This window comes from Anastrepha ludens, chromosome 3 (genome assembly GCF_028408465.1).
Source record: "Anastrepha ludens isolate Willacy chromosome 3, idAnaLude1.1, whole genome shotgun sequence".
Taxonomy (NCBI): domain Eukaryota; kingdom Metazoa; phylum Arthropoda; class Insecta; order Diptera; family Tephritidae; genus Anastrepha; species Anastrepha ludens.
In genome coordinates, this window is record NC_071499.1 from 88,173,260 (window position 1) to 88,186,800 (window position 13,541).

Genomic DNA, 13,541 nt, shown 5'->3' on the forward strand with positions numbered 1-13,541 from the left:
AAAACTGGATAACAAAGTAGGTGGAGGGGTCTACTCCGACAAACTCGGAGTACGCCAATCATTTCGCTTACCTGATCATTACAGTGTATTTCAGGCGGAAGTCACTGCCATAAAAGAGGGGCTTAAAGAAATAGAAACGAGAGTATTATCCACAAATGAAGTCTTCATTTACTCGGACAGTCAAGCAGCATTAAAAGCGCTGGAATCAAAAACGCACTCGTCAAAAACAGTTCTAGAATGTTTTAAACTACTAGATGACGTATCTAAGTGCTACAAGGTGCACCTTATCTGGGTACCAGTCCACAGGAACATTCCAGGAAATTGTAAGGCGGATGAACTTGCAAGAGCCGGTACAATGCTCGATCTCGAACCGGATAAGGCGCTGATACCCATGCCTATAGCCACTTGTAAATTACTTATAGACAGGGAAACCATCAAAAAGGTAAATACAATCTGGCAAAACCTCACAACATGCGAACTAAGCAGACAGACATGGCCGAACTGGAACAGCGGTCGATCGAAGATCTTGCTAAGATTCAACAGGGAATCTATAAGAAAAATGATAGGTGTATTAACAGGTCATTGTTTAATAGGCAGCCACGCTAGAAGGTTAGGACTACCTTACTTCGATTTCTGTAGAAGCTGTCTAAATACAGAAGAAGAGGAAACAGTCAGACACCTTTTATGTGAGTGTGAAAGCCTAGCTAGGAGAAGGCTGCGCATCCTCGATACAGCATTTCTAACCGATGTAGCGGATATAGCCCAAGTAAAACTAACGAAGCTCTGCTCGTTTATTAAAGCAACCGGATGGTTTGAAAGGGAACACGTAGAGTAAGGATAAGCTCCAGTGGTATCACAATGGACCTGCCGAAGGTCTAAGTGTGTCTTACGACAACCACCCTACCTACCTACCTACCATGTTGTATTTTAGCGTTTGTGAAAACTACGTGTACAGACTTTGTTTGGTTAAGTTTAATTTTCCATGTATTAGTCCACTGGCAGATCTTATTTAACGCGGTTTGTAATGTGGCTGTCGATTCGTTTTCAGTTTCACCAACTGCAATCAAGGCGGAGCCATCTGCAAACGTTGCTGTGACGTAATTAGGATCAGATGGTAGATCATGTGTAAAGATAAGGTACAGCAGAGGCCCAAGAACGCTGCCTTGAGGTATTCCTGTATTTATTTGTCGAAGGCTTGAATAAGCATCATCTTGCTTGACTCGAAAATAGAGATCTGATAAGTACGACTCCAAGATTTCGTACTATTGCTTAGGAAGTATTAATTTTAGTTTAAAAAGCAAACCTGTGTGTCAAACTTTATCGAATGCTTTTGCCACATCGAGGAATACGCCAGAACATACTTTTTTATTTTCGAGTGCTTTTTCTATTTCGTGCGTGATCCTGTGTACCTGGTCGATTGTAGAATGTTTACTTCGAAAACCAAACTGATGTGTTGGAATTATTTTTTTTTTTTTCGTTCTATTATTTTATTGAGTCTTTTAATCAACACCTTTTCAAACAGCGTTGAGATCACTGATAGGAGTGATATAGATCCATACGATGAAACTTCGGGTCCAGGTTTGCCTGGTTTTTGGAGCATAATAACCTCCGCAGTTTTACAGAGTATAGGAACGTAATGAAACTTAAAAGATGCATTCATTATGCTAGTGAGAATTTGGATGCTTTTAAGTGTAAGCTGCTTGAGTATTTCTGCAGTGATTATATCGAAACCAGGGGATTTTTTATTTTTTAGCATTTTAATTTCTCTTTTTAGTTCGGCGCTCGTGACTCATGGTTTGAAGAAATTCCACGAGTCACGATTTTTCCACAAATAAAAAAAAACTCATCGTAAAAGACAAAACACAATGGGAATCATTAAAAGTCTGTTGAGCAAATTTGGTGCATCCATGTTTTTTATCGCCGGGTTATTTATTTTTATACAAATGAAAGATTTCGTGAGATCTTTAAATGCGGTGTTGCCTCAGTGATCAATAATTCATTCTACACGAATTGCAAGATCTCTTTACCATAGCAAACAGGAACTAAATGCACACGGCTAAGTTTATACTCGTAGAATAAACTGGATATCAATTCCTAACCTAATCGATGCATTGCCACAGTGAACCTGCTTTTACCTTAGACTGGCGTCCAATCGATCGCTTTATTCTTTTTAAGATAATAGATGGATGCGACTGCATCCATCACAAAAAACTGTCGCTATGATGTTGTTAGCCGTATACCCTCCTTGACCTTCCTCGATCTAGATTTGTCGCGAGAAGTCAACTGTTTACCATTTCTTCATCTCTCGTTTGGTGTGATAAACATGGGTACTAAACGACGCAAAGACTTGTTCAGATTGGGATTAAGCATCACTAAACAGTTTTCTAAAGCTATCAAACGATAACATTTCCTGTCAATTTTGAGATGGGTGCGCTTATCTGGCGAACAGATTTTTATTATCTCTACATCTGTACAAAACCGAAACCACTGATCCATGTGCTAGGTTTGGAAATTCTTCAAGTTTACGCGCTTCCACTCGTCGATCGCTAAGTATCATATCGGGGTATCGTATTTATGAAAGATTTCTGATGTGGCGACTTCAATTATGGAATTAGAATAGTAGAGCATCGTACATGGTACAGCCGCATCGAAATTGAGTAAGCCAGTGGAGTCCATGGTAAAGAGTCCTCATAATAAAACAAAAATAATGGTTTCATGCTTTGGTTCGAATTACGCTAAAAAATGTTCTTTAATGATCTGTCGAAATTCATTTTTTCTTTCGCGAAAATGCATGTAGCGGTATCCTAAGATGAAAGATTGAAATACATATCACTTTAAACAAACAAAAAAAAAAATTGGCTTGATGGCACGGCAATACCTGCTAGCATTTTGTAAAAAAAATTGTAAAATATTTTATTCCTTTGTTATTAAAGCACTTGTGAGGTCCCAAAAGTTTATACCAAATCAAAAATCACAAACATCGACTCAAGTTAATTTATCTATAAATAGATATATTTTACTTCTTCACTTCACAGATCATTCGCAAATCACTACAAGTTTATGTAAGTGAGTGCTTTTTCTATTGACACAATTACACTTCGTCTCTGACCTCCAGTAACGATGTGCATGCATATTACACAAACTTAGATATAATATATGTACATGCACATTAAGGCGGGTCAGTTGTTTTCGACATAGTTCTTAGCAAGTTTTACTTAATACGCAATTAATATGAAGACTAATATTAACCAAATTATTAAAAAAAAAGATAACAATTGGCGCGTACACTTCTGTTAGGTGTTTGGCCGATCTCCTCCTTCTATTTGTGGTGTGCGTCTTGATGTTGTTGCACAAATGGAGCGACCTACAGTTTCAAGCCAGCTCCGAATGGCAAAGGGTTTTTATGAGGAGTTTTTTTATGACAGAAATACACTCGGAGGATTGCTATTGTCTGCCGAGCGGCGAGAGCTATTCTATTCTATATCCGTCTAATCTATATTTAATCTATTCTATATATTCTAAAAATTCTATAATGGTAGTGACGCACCAACCCATGGGGCTACAGCGGTCGCCAAGTTATTATAAATGTTATTTTTTTAATACCCATCTGTACTTGGGAATGTTTGGTAAGAAAAATCTATTTTTATTTGAAAAACCCAATGATAGCGCTTCAAAGCAAATTATATGCAATTTTTGAATACTGCCATAGGAAAAGTTTATCTAGAAACCAGCATAAATACCGATAACAATGTCAGCCTTCAAATTTAACGGAGAATCTCTTTTGCCAATAAGTGCTATTTCAGATTAAGTATACAATTGAGTAGTAAAGCCATCTCTTGACGAACAAAACTAACACTTCATAAGGCTCTCATCATGCCCGCCGTATGGCGTAGAAGCTTGGACGATGACAATATTCGATGAGGCGTCCCTTGGAGTGTTTGAGAGAAGATTCTGTGGAAGATTTTCAGATTTGCATTTTGGTGACAGTGAGTATCGTTGGCGACGGAATATTGTGCTGCATGACTTTTACGACGACATAGACATAGGGCAGCGAATAAAGATGAAACTGCTTACTTAGCTGGGCTATGGCATCCGAATGGGTAAAAACACTCTGGCTCTGAAAGTGTTCGATATGGTATCAGCTGGTGGTGGCAGAAGAAGAGTAAGGCCGTAGGTAGGTAGGTAGGTAGGTAGGGTGGTTGTCATAAGACACACTTAGACCTTTCGCAGGTCCCTTTCCTGTGTTCCTTTTCAAACCATTCGGTAGCTTTAATAAACGAGCAGAGCTTCGTTAGTTTTAGATGGGCTATGTTCGCTACATCGATTAGAAATGCTGTATCAAGAGTGCGCAGCCTTCTCATAGCTAGGCTTTCACACTCACATAAAAGGTGTCTGACTGTTTCCTCTTCTTCTGTATTAAGACAGCTTCTACAGAAATCGAAGTACGAGAGTCCTAACCTTCTAGCGTGGCTGCCTATTAAACAATGACCAGTTAATACACCTATCATTTTTCTTATCGATTCTCTGTTGAATCTTAGCAAGATCTTCGATCGACCGCTGTTCCAGTTCGGCCATGTCTGACTGCTTAGTTCACATGTTGTGAGGTTTTGCCAGCTTGTAAGGCCGTAAATGAGAATAATTTTTTCATACTTTGTTTTACAATTAACAACTTATTTACAACTATTTTGGGCTTCGATAAGTCTTTCAATGGTGATTTTCCTTTTCCATCTCCACAACGTACCAGCTCACGCCTCAGCTGTTGTGACCGCAAAATTCATGGAAAGAGGATTCTAACTCGCCTCACATTCCCCCAAATGATCCATATTTGGCTCACTCGGATTCCTTGGGCGGGAAATTTTTTTATTTTTTATTTTTGCACAGAATATGAATGCGCTAAGAACGATGTTGAAAAATATCGTTCCGCACAAATTGACCCAGCCTAATAAATTCATACATAGGTATATTATAAGTATGTGCGTCCGCGTAGTACTTTGAGCTGCCGGCTTTGCTATTTTTTCTTCTTTAATTTAATAATTTCATTTGTGAAAACTGCAGATTGCAATGAGTTAACAGTCCCCTCGTTTTGAATTCTAGAAATCTGTTCTTATTTTATCCACATTTTCTAATAATAGTTCAAATTTAGCCACTTGTATGTAGTTACTTGATCAGGGGCAGTAGTTAACAAGTAATTTGTTGTGGCGATGGAAAATGACATGGAAATATTTAGTCGCTAGTAAATTTTGGTTAAGCTTTTCTTTTGGGAAGATCTATTACATTCTGGTTCTCAGAGTCATGAATGGTGTTTCAGTTATGTTTTAGTAGTATGAAACACTCCTCATACATTGAAATATTGAGAGAATGCTGCTGAAGTGACAGTACTTGACTGGGTGTAAATTCGCATTGTTTTGGTGATGTAGACCAGGCGATGTGAAATTTGTGGCTCCTCTTGTCATCGTCTCTATATCAAAGGGCCTTCGTCTTCGATTATACATAACTAATTGTGAGGATGGCCTAATAACCAGTTATGGATAAATTGGCTCTTTCAGAGTCAATGCGATGAAATTAATTATCTATAGTAGAAAGAAGCTGCGCTGAAGAGACTTCATATCATTTTTAAAACAATGAGATTTTTCAAATGAATGAGATTTGGCAGCTAATATCTAAGTTCCAGTCAGGAAGCTGTAATACTCTGTTCTCATTCTGCACCATATAATGGAGCTCCATTGAATTGTATGCAGTTCCGGTAGTTCGCGTTCGCCCCTTATGGGAAATTCATCTACTCAAAAACAGATACCTTCAGACAGTGGGACTAACAAATTGATTTCTGTTTCATTTTATGTTTTATTTTTCTGTTATTTTTTTTGAAGCAAAAACTGCCCTCCGTTTAGACCATTTTGTTATAAAATCATTTGGTAAATTATTTAAATTCGAAGAACTTAAAAACTTCTTTCATTCGAACATAACGACCCTGATACCATTAATAATTGCATGAGCTGCAAGAATTCTGGAATGAGGTTTGAACATTTTGCATATTTTTTGAAAAATTCAACGTTCTCTCTTAAGAATTTGCATTCGTATTTCTCGAAGTTTTTATAGAAGTCTATACCAGAGAATGGTTCTTATAATTAAAAAATCAAAAAAACTCGCCGAGTTTTTTTCAAAGCAATTTTTATGAGACATCATTAATTAGACTAAAACTTCGAAATACAGTTATCCATAACAAGGTTCTGATGCTTTGAGATGGAATTACTTAATTGTGAGTGAAGTGAATGTTATTTTAAATTTTAAATGTATTGTTATATCATTTTATAATAACAGTTAAAACAACACTTTTGTTTTGGTGCAAAAGTCAGCCGACTTATTTTAACTAAGGAAGTTTTTTCTGACGCCAATAAAATCATTATCTGCTTGTTTCTTCAATATCGTAGATGGAGTAGACGGAAATGTTGAATCTACAATTAGTTTCTATAGGTCTGGACATACGAAAACATCTATTTGATTTGTGCCTCCCTAAGCTTGGGAAATCATCTTTGTTTAAGCGTTTTCTAAAATAGTTTATGGGTCTTAGTTCCATGCGCGACAGTGACAAACTTCATCTGCCTCGGCCAATCTCAGAAAACTCATTTAATTGTTTTGGACAAAAATAGCAATCGACTCCACGATTCGTTAGCTTCATTGGCAGACCAAGTAACATTATGTAAATTTTTCCCTTGTAGAACTCGTTATGCAGCACACTTTAGGGACACATGACTTACCTTAACATCTTATGCCACTGTCAAAATTAGGTAAAAAACATTGTTTGATTAAAGCATAAAGTGCTGTTTTTCGATTTTGGCGTAAGCTTGTCGCAGATATGACGAAATTATTCAGGGCTGTATTATATGTTATGTAGCCGAATGGCTTGGTGTGCGACTATCATTCGCAGATTCGAATCCCCGTAAAACACGAAAATGAAGAAAAAGTTTTTCCTAATAGCGGTCACCCCTAGGCAGCCAATGGCAAACCTCCGAATGTATTTCTGCGATAAAAAAAGTTATTTGGCATTCGGAGTCGGCTTAAAATAGGAGGAGGAGCTCGGCCAAACACCCGAAAAGGCTCTAAGCGCCAATTATATATATTTTCACATCTAAATATAAGTATATGTATTGTTTATCAACTTCATTACGAAAACATAATTTGTGGTTGATGAAAGGGACCCTTAATATTTATTGAATAAATATTTTAAGTTTTGTTTTATTGAAAGAGTTTTCTGTGTGTGCAATAGCCCACCCACAAAATTCCATAACTATCCGTCATAACCACATTATTTACTGGGCGTAGTTATATGTTTTTCTATGTATAATCAGTTGCAGAGAGCTGGATTTTACACAGTCTAAAAAAATCTTTTCTGTTGCAGTCTGAAATCTCATGTTTATAGCTTGGAATTGCTTTCACTATTTGTGTAAGAGGGTATTTGCTTGCTTGGAAAGAACGAATGTTTTAGTTATTTGAAACTTTTTGACAATATTCGGGTAATTTTTATTACCTCAAAGTGAGGATGTATTTGAATGGGACCATTAAGAAATTTCATCGAACTCAGTAATGCCGAACTTTTTAACATTTCTCGTTAATAAAAATCTAGCTCAGTCTCTGTCTAAGCAAAATTCCCAACGCTAGCTTTTTCCGTTGCTCGTTTCGAGTTAGTCATTGCAGGACTAAGTGTCCTGATCACCTCTTGACTGTCTACAACGAATGTAGGATTTGAAGCAGAGAGCTCTATCATGCTTACCAACTGTTTCGCCATATGAACCCTATAGATTTTCACCTGAGAAGCACCCAGTAGCCTGCAAGCCTGGTAGCATTCATCACTAAGATTTTTTGGGAGTATATGCCATTCTGAAGTCCATTTTGAAAGCGAAAAAGAAGTTTGAAAGCGTCTACAGTATGCATGAATATAAAACTCTTGCCTCCATTTAGAGCGATGCTAGTTACCAGTAATTTCTGTTGCGAAAGTGATAGGTGGAATGCAACTAGTACCTCCCACGTCGCCTGAGGAATCCAACACACAGCTTCCAACTGATGTATCTAGTCGTTGCACTCTTTGCAAACCGAGTAGATCGGATGGTAACTGTCTCTGCTCTTGCAGTTTTGTACACGTGTTATTGATCTAGTGTTACTGCAACCACAGAAGAGTGAAATGATAGCATCTTCACATTGTTAAAACTACCTTCCATACCCAGAAACGCCGCTATGTCGAATTGCATAAGGCTTAGCACGAGTTAACTCTCCCAACGCCTTCGTGATATGTTGTTACAACTATCTGCCTTTGCCGCAGGCATTGCTAAAATTCTCAAAAGTAAGACAGCGTGTGATGTTTAGACCTACTTATGAGAGAGCCACTCCATGACTTTAAGTATAAACGATGAGAGATTGATAGGTTCCAAGCATTTTGCAGTGACCGTTTTTCCTGCTTGGGTACGTACCTCCGTTTTTCGTTTTTTGCTTAGAAAGATCTTAGAATGATTCTTACTCAGTAAGGTATCATTAGTCAGTAACTTTATTTTCTGAAATATCAACAATTTCCAAATAATGTTCAAAAATCATGTTTTCGAGGTGTTTTTACCGGAATTTTCAGCAAGTATGAAAGTCTAAATTCGGCTAGTTTGTCAAAAACATAAAATTTTTTTTTGGAATTATAGCTTGTGGCATCAGACGGGTGGATGGAAGGTAGACTTAACTTAAAAGTAGGCGTGGCTACTTGGGCTAGTTTTATTAAGGTTTTATAAAATAGGTAACAGGTGTTTTGTTTTTTGAAAATTGCAAACACCAACCTACCTCAGATAAAGAGCAATATAAGTATCAAGCTCCATTGAAAATGTACATATGTAGATTAATTTATTAATCTTGCTCGAGTCACCGCGTGCGCGGACGGACGGAAATGACTTAATAGAATCCTCTTATCAATCTGAGCATTTTGGTATACGCATTTATGTCTATATCTTTCCCGATTTCTTTAACCTGTTACATACAATTGTTGTGTGAACAGAATTATAATACCCATGGACACAAGTGCGCGGGTATAACAAGTCTTTGTACTCATATTAAAGGGTTTTTCAGTAAGAGCGCTTCAACTTTTGAACTTTTTTGAATAAAACACAAACGGTTTGACTTTTTTAACTAATTTTTTTTTTTATTATCGAGTTTGAACATATACATTTAAGTATGAAATTCGATTTCTTTTGCATGACCACCGCGTGCACGTTTTACGAAGTCCAATCGTTCAACCCAATTTTCGACCACTCTTTTGCATAAATCGGTCGAAATTCCAGCAATTTCGCGTTCAATATTGGCTCTGAGCTCACAAATCGTCGCCGGCTTGTTACTGTTACCAATGACTTCACATAACCCCAAAACGGGACGGCTAGTTAAATGGACCGTAAAATGGCCGTAATGCTCTTAAAGTAGCAGCAACAGAATGATTATTTTCATAAAAAATTTTCACGATTTGCAATCGTTGCTCAAGTGTGTAGCGTTCCATGATGAAATGTGTACTAATGAAGTTTACAAATGACAAGCGAAAAATAAAAAATATTGCGTCGTTCGCCCTCCCTATCGGAAAAAAGTTGAAGCGCACCTATTGAATAACCCTATATAAAAAAGAGTTTTTGGAAGCAAATTAAGGATAGCCGTTGTTTTTTTTTTTGTAAAATTCTAAATGCAGGCTTATCTCTCAATGCAGTCGGATTTTATTTATTAATTTGGAATTATTTTCATTCGGTTAATATTAATTACTACCAGATACGCATTTCACCCTGTGTTTGTTGAGACCCCAACCAAACAATTCGCAGTTAAGTTTGTGGAGAGTATTACAAGTGAATGCCTTAGTGACTTCCATATTAATTTTGTTGCAAATTAGAGCCTGCATGTTAGGGCGCAGAGAGAAAGAGAGAGAGAGAGAGAGAGAGAGAGATGAACAGTTGGATATAACTTCTGAGGCTCTTTGTTTTTGGTGAAAGCTTGTGAGTTCAAGCATAACTGTTTCTCTTTGCTCTGGCTTTAATATTCTTTTTTCCTCATGCAAACATGCATATGTATACATGTACGTAAGTAGAGGAATGTATAAAATTAATTCAATTTCTCCTACGCATTTTTATACTTCTATTTCGACGATTTTCGTTATAACAAAATGGGAACTTTCATTCACTTCATTGGGTGCTGTTATTTTCACACGTATAAGCCACGGATGCTTGTTTGTATTATGTGTGTATATACATATATATATATCTATTGTTCCTATATATTTACTCAAAGATTCGGCATGGCGTTTATTTAGATTTAACTACATTTGTATAAACATGTGTGCATATACATAGGTATGTATATTCACTTGTGTTTTGACTAACTTTTTATGGATTGCTGCTGGTCAGGGGCTGAGTAGTCCTAAACGGAAATTTTTGAATTTTTGTTATGGCAGTTTATTATGCATAGAATATAAATAATCTTGGAAGATTATTCTTCAAGGATTTTTATCGTATGCCATGTAATAATATAATGAAGCTATGAGGTTCGCCAACTACTGTCTGATTGAAAATTAATCGGCAGTTGGAGCGAAAATTGTCTTAAATATCTAAAAAGTCGGAGCGCAGCTTTGTGGCAGGCAGCCATACATTACAATGCGCTGCCAACTACTGAAGGCATTCGGCCATAAGAGCACTAAATATTGGTACGTTATTTCATAAATAAATTGAGTAGAAAGTAAAGTAGTAAAGTAGAAATAACTTTAATGAAATATTTAAAAATATTAATAGAGTACAATCTTGAGAAGGCCCTCCAAAGGAGACATTTTTCTCATTCCTCCCATAATTGTTATTCAAACAGGTGTGCGATTTCAATTTAAGGCAAAACGAGTTCCATTCAATTGTCGTTTGGTATCACCAACAACAAAGTACGGTGTCAGTATTTTATTTATTTCGTTGAAATCGGCAAATGGACACTTATTAGAGCTCCCCATTTTATTTGCATATTTTCGAACAAGTCGGACATATGAGCAACAGGAACCTGCGCACCTGTTCGAAGCTCATTATGTGAAAAATTTTGGGTGTGATTTTGAGCATATCGAGACTTTGCGAGCAATTTGAGCGATGCTTGTATTGATATGTTGATTAAGTTGATTACTTTGACATTGTTTGTAATTTTTTCTTTAAGTCTTATAAATTGTTTACGTACAGTGTAGCTAATATCGTTAGCAAGCTAAGAAATACTGCCAAAAACACAAATCGTCCCCTTAGTATAACAATAGCCTATGTGCTCATAGGCTATTATTTTTTTATTGAATTTTTGGATTCTCCATCGTCGATTTTATATGTGGTCAAAATTTTGTCAAATTCTAGTTCCACAAAGTGGGTCAAAACGTCAGTCAAAAAATAATAAATATTTACAGACATAACGAAATTTGAGTGAGAGCTACTTTCGACAAAAAGTTTGAAATTCATTTTCTCAAAACATCAAAAAATTCATAGGCTATTTTAATACTAAGGGGACGAAATTAAAAATTTTTGAACAGTGGGGAAATCAATGCAATTCGAGCGAGTAATAATTACGTAGAGTTGACGAAACAACAATCTCTACACTATTCCCACCGACAATGAGCGTTATTTTTTCCTTGGTCCCTAACCAGACTAAGCAAGACCACGACATCGTCGTACCACCACCCGACCTAGAGGAAGTCTGAATAACCATTAAGAGACTTCAGAACAACAAAGCCGCTGGAGCCGTTGGACTTCCTGCCGAGCTATTCAAAGCTGAAGACGATGAACTGATAAATCGCATGCATCAGCTCCTTTGCATAATATGGTCGAATGAGATCATAATAAGTGACCTTAGTGTGCTTTGTCCAATGAAGCGTGATCCTGAAATCTGCGCAAGCTACTGCGGATAAGCTTGCTTAACATCGTATATTAGATTTTGTTGAGCGTATTGTGTGGGAGAATGAAGCCCATCTTCAACAAACTGATTGAGCCTTATTAGTACGGCTTGAGACCCGGTAAGTTCACCATAGACCAGATCTTCACAATACTGAGAAGGTCTACGAAATACAACTCGACACACACCATCTTTTCATTGATTTCAAAGCCGCCTTTGATAGCATAGATAGAAATCATATCTATGCCGCTTTGTCATCTCTTTTGGCCGCAGACTAATACGGCTGTGTAAGATAACGTTGCGCGCTACCGAAAGCTCCATAAGAATTGGAAGAAACTTGTCTGAGACGTTCGATACCAAACGAAGTTTTCCAACCAATCTTTCGCGCCGCCAACCTAAAGACACAAGACACAAGATGGATACTGCAAGTATATGCCGTTGACATCGACATTATCGGTGAAACCAACCTGATTGTTTGGCAAATTCGAACTTGAAGAGGGAGGGTCTTGCGGAAAATGAAGGGAAAACAAAGTACCTGCTGTCAACACAAAAGGAGTCTTCGCGTTTTACACAATGTGCCAGTGCTGACAACCAGCAATTCGACGTTGTGAAGGACTTTGTCTACTTTGGGATCAGCTTCAACACCAAAACTGACGTCAGCCTGAATATCAAACGGAGAATAACTCTTGTCAAAAGGTGTTACTTGGGGTTCAGTAGGCTATTAAGAAAAATAGCTCTCTCTCGAAGGACCGAACTGACTCTCTACAAAACGCGCATCATTCCCGTCCTGCTATATGGTGTAGAGGCATGGACGATGTTACCAGCAGATAGGAAAGTTTTGGTAGCTTTCGAGAGAAAAATTATACGTAATATATTTGGTCTGCTCTACGTTGGTAAGGAGCATGATGAACGGTGGAACAGCGAGCTGTATGAGTTAGTATATGGACATAAAATGGTTTGGCCATGTCACCCGTATGAACGTAGACGCTTCAGCAAAGCGAGTTTACGACCCGTTAGCACAAAAAAAAGGCGCCGAAGGAGAAGCCCACATCTTTGTTCGAATCACCAAGTGCTTCAGAACCTGTCAGCGCTCGGGGTGTCCAGCGAGCGCAGGACAGGAACAGCTGGCACGTTATTTTGGCGCCACATAAAGAAGAAGAGAAAAAGAAGCAAGGCAACAGCAAGGCGTGGCCTGACACAGCTGGATCTCAATAAATCATGGGTAGGTGAGAATAAGTTCCCTAAAGGCGACTCTCTGCGATTTCATCGACTTCGCGACCGTCAAGGGTATTCCCAATCCGATAGCCACCAAGAGCAAAATGTGCCCACTAAGTCCAAAATTCAGTAAGTGTAATGCAATCGTTTGTTTTCAATGGCTTTCCATTGGAGTTTGTGAAGGACTTTGTACAACATTTTGGACTCCGCTATATCACACACATACCTACTAGCAGGCAAATCTCATGAAATGTTTTGGCGAATGATTCGTTTTGGCCAAAACTCCGTTCCAATAAACGCAATAAGTATTTTATTTTTACCACCCTCTATATTAAAAAGGCAATTTTTATCGCCCTAAATGAATTTATGTAAATAAAATATCATTAAATAAAATATCATATGCACGTTTATTCATTTCAAATCTC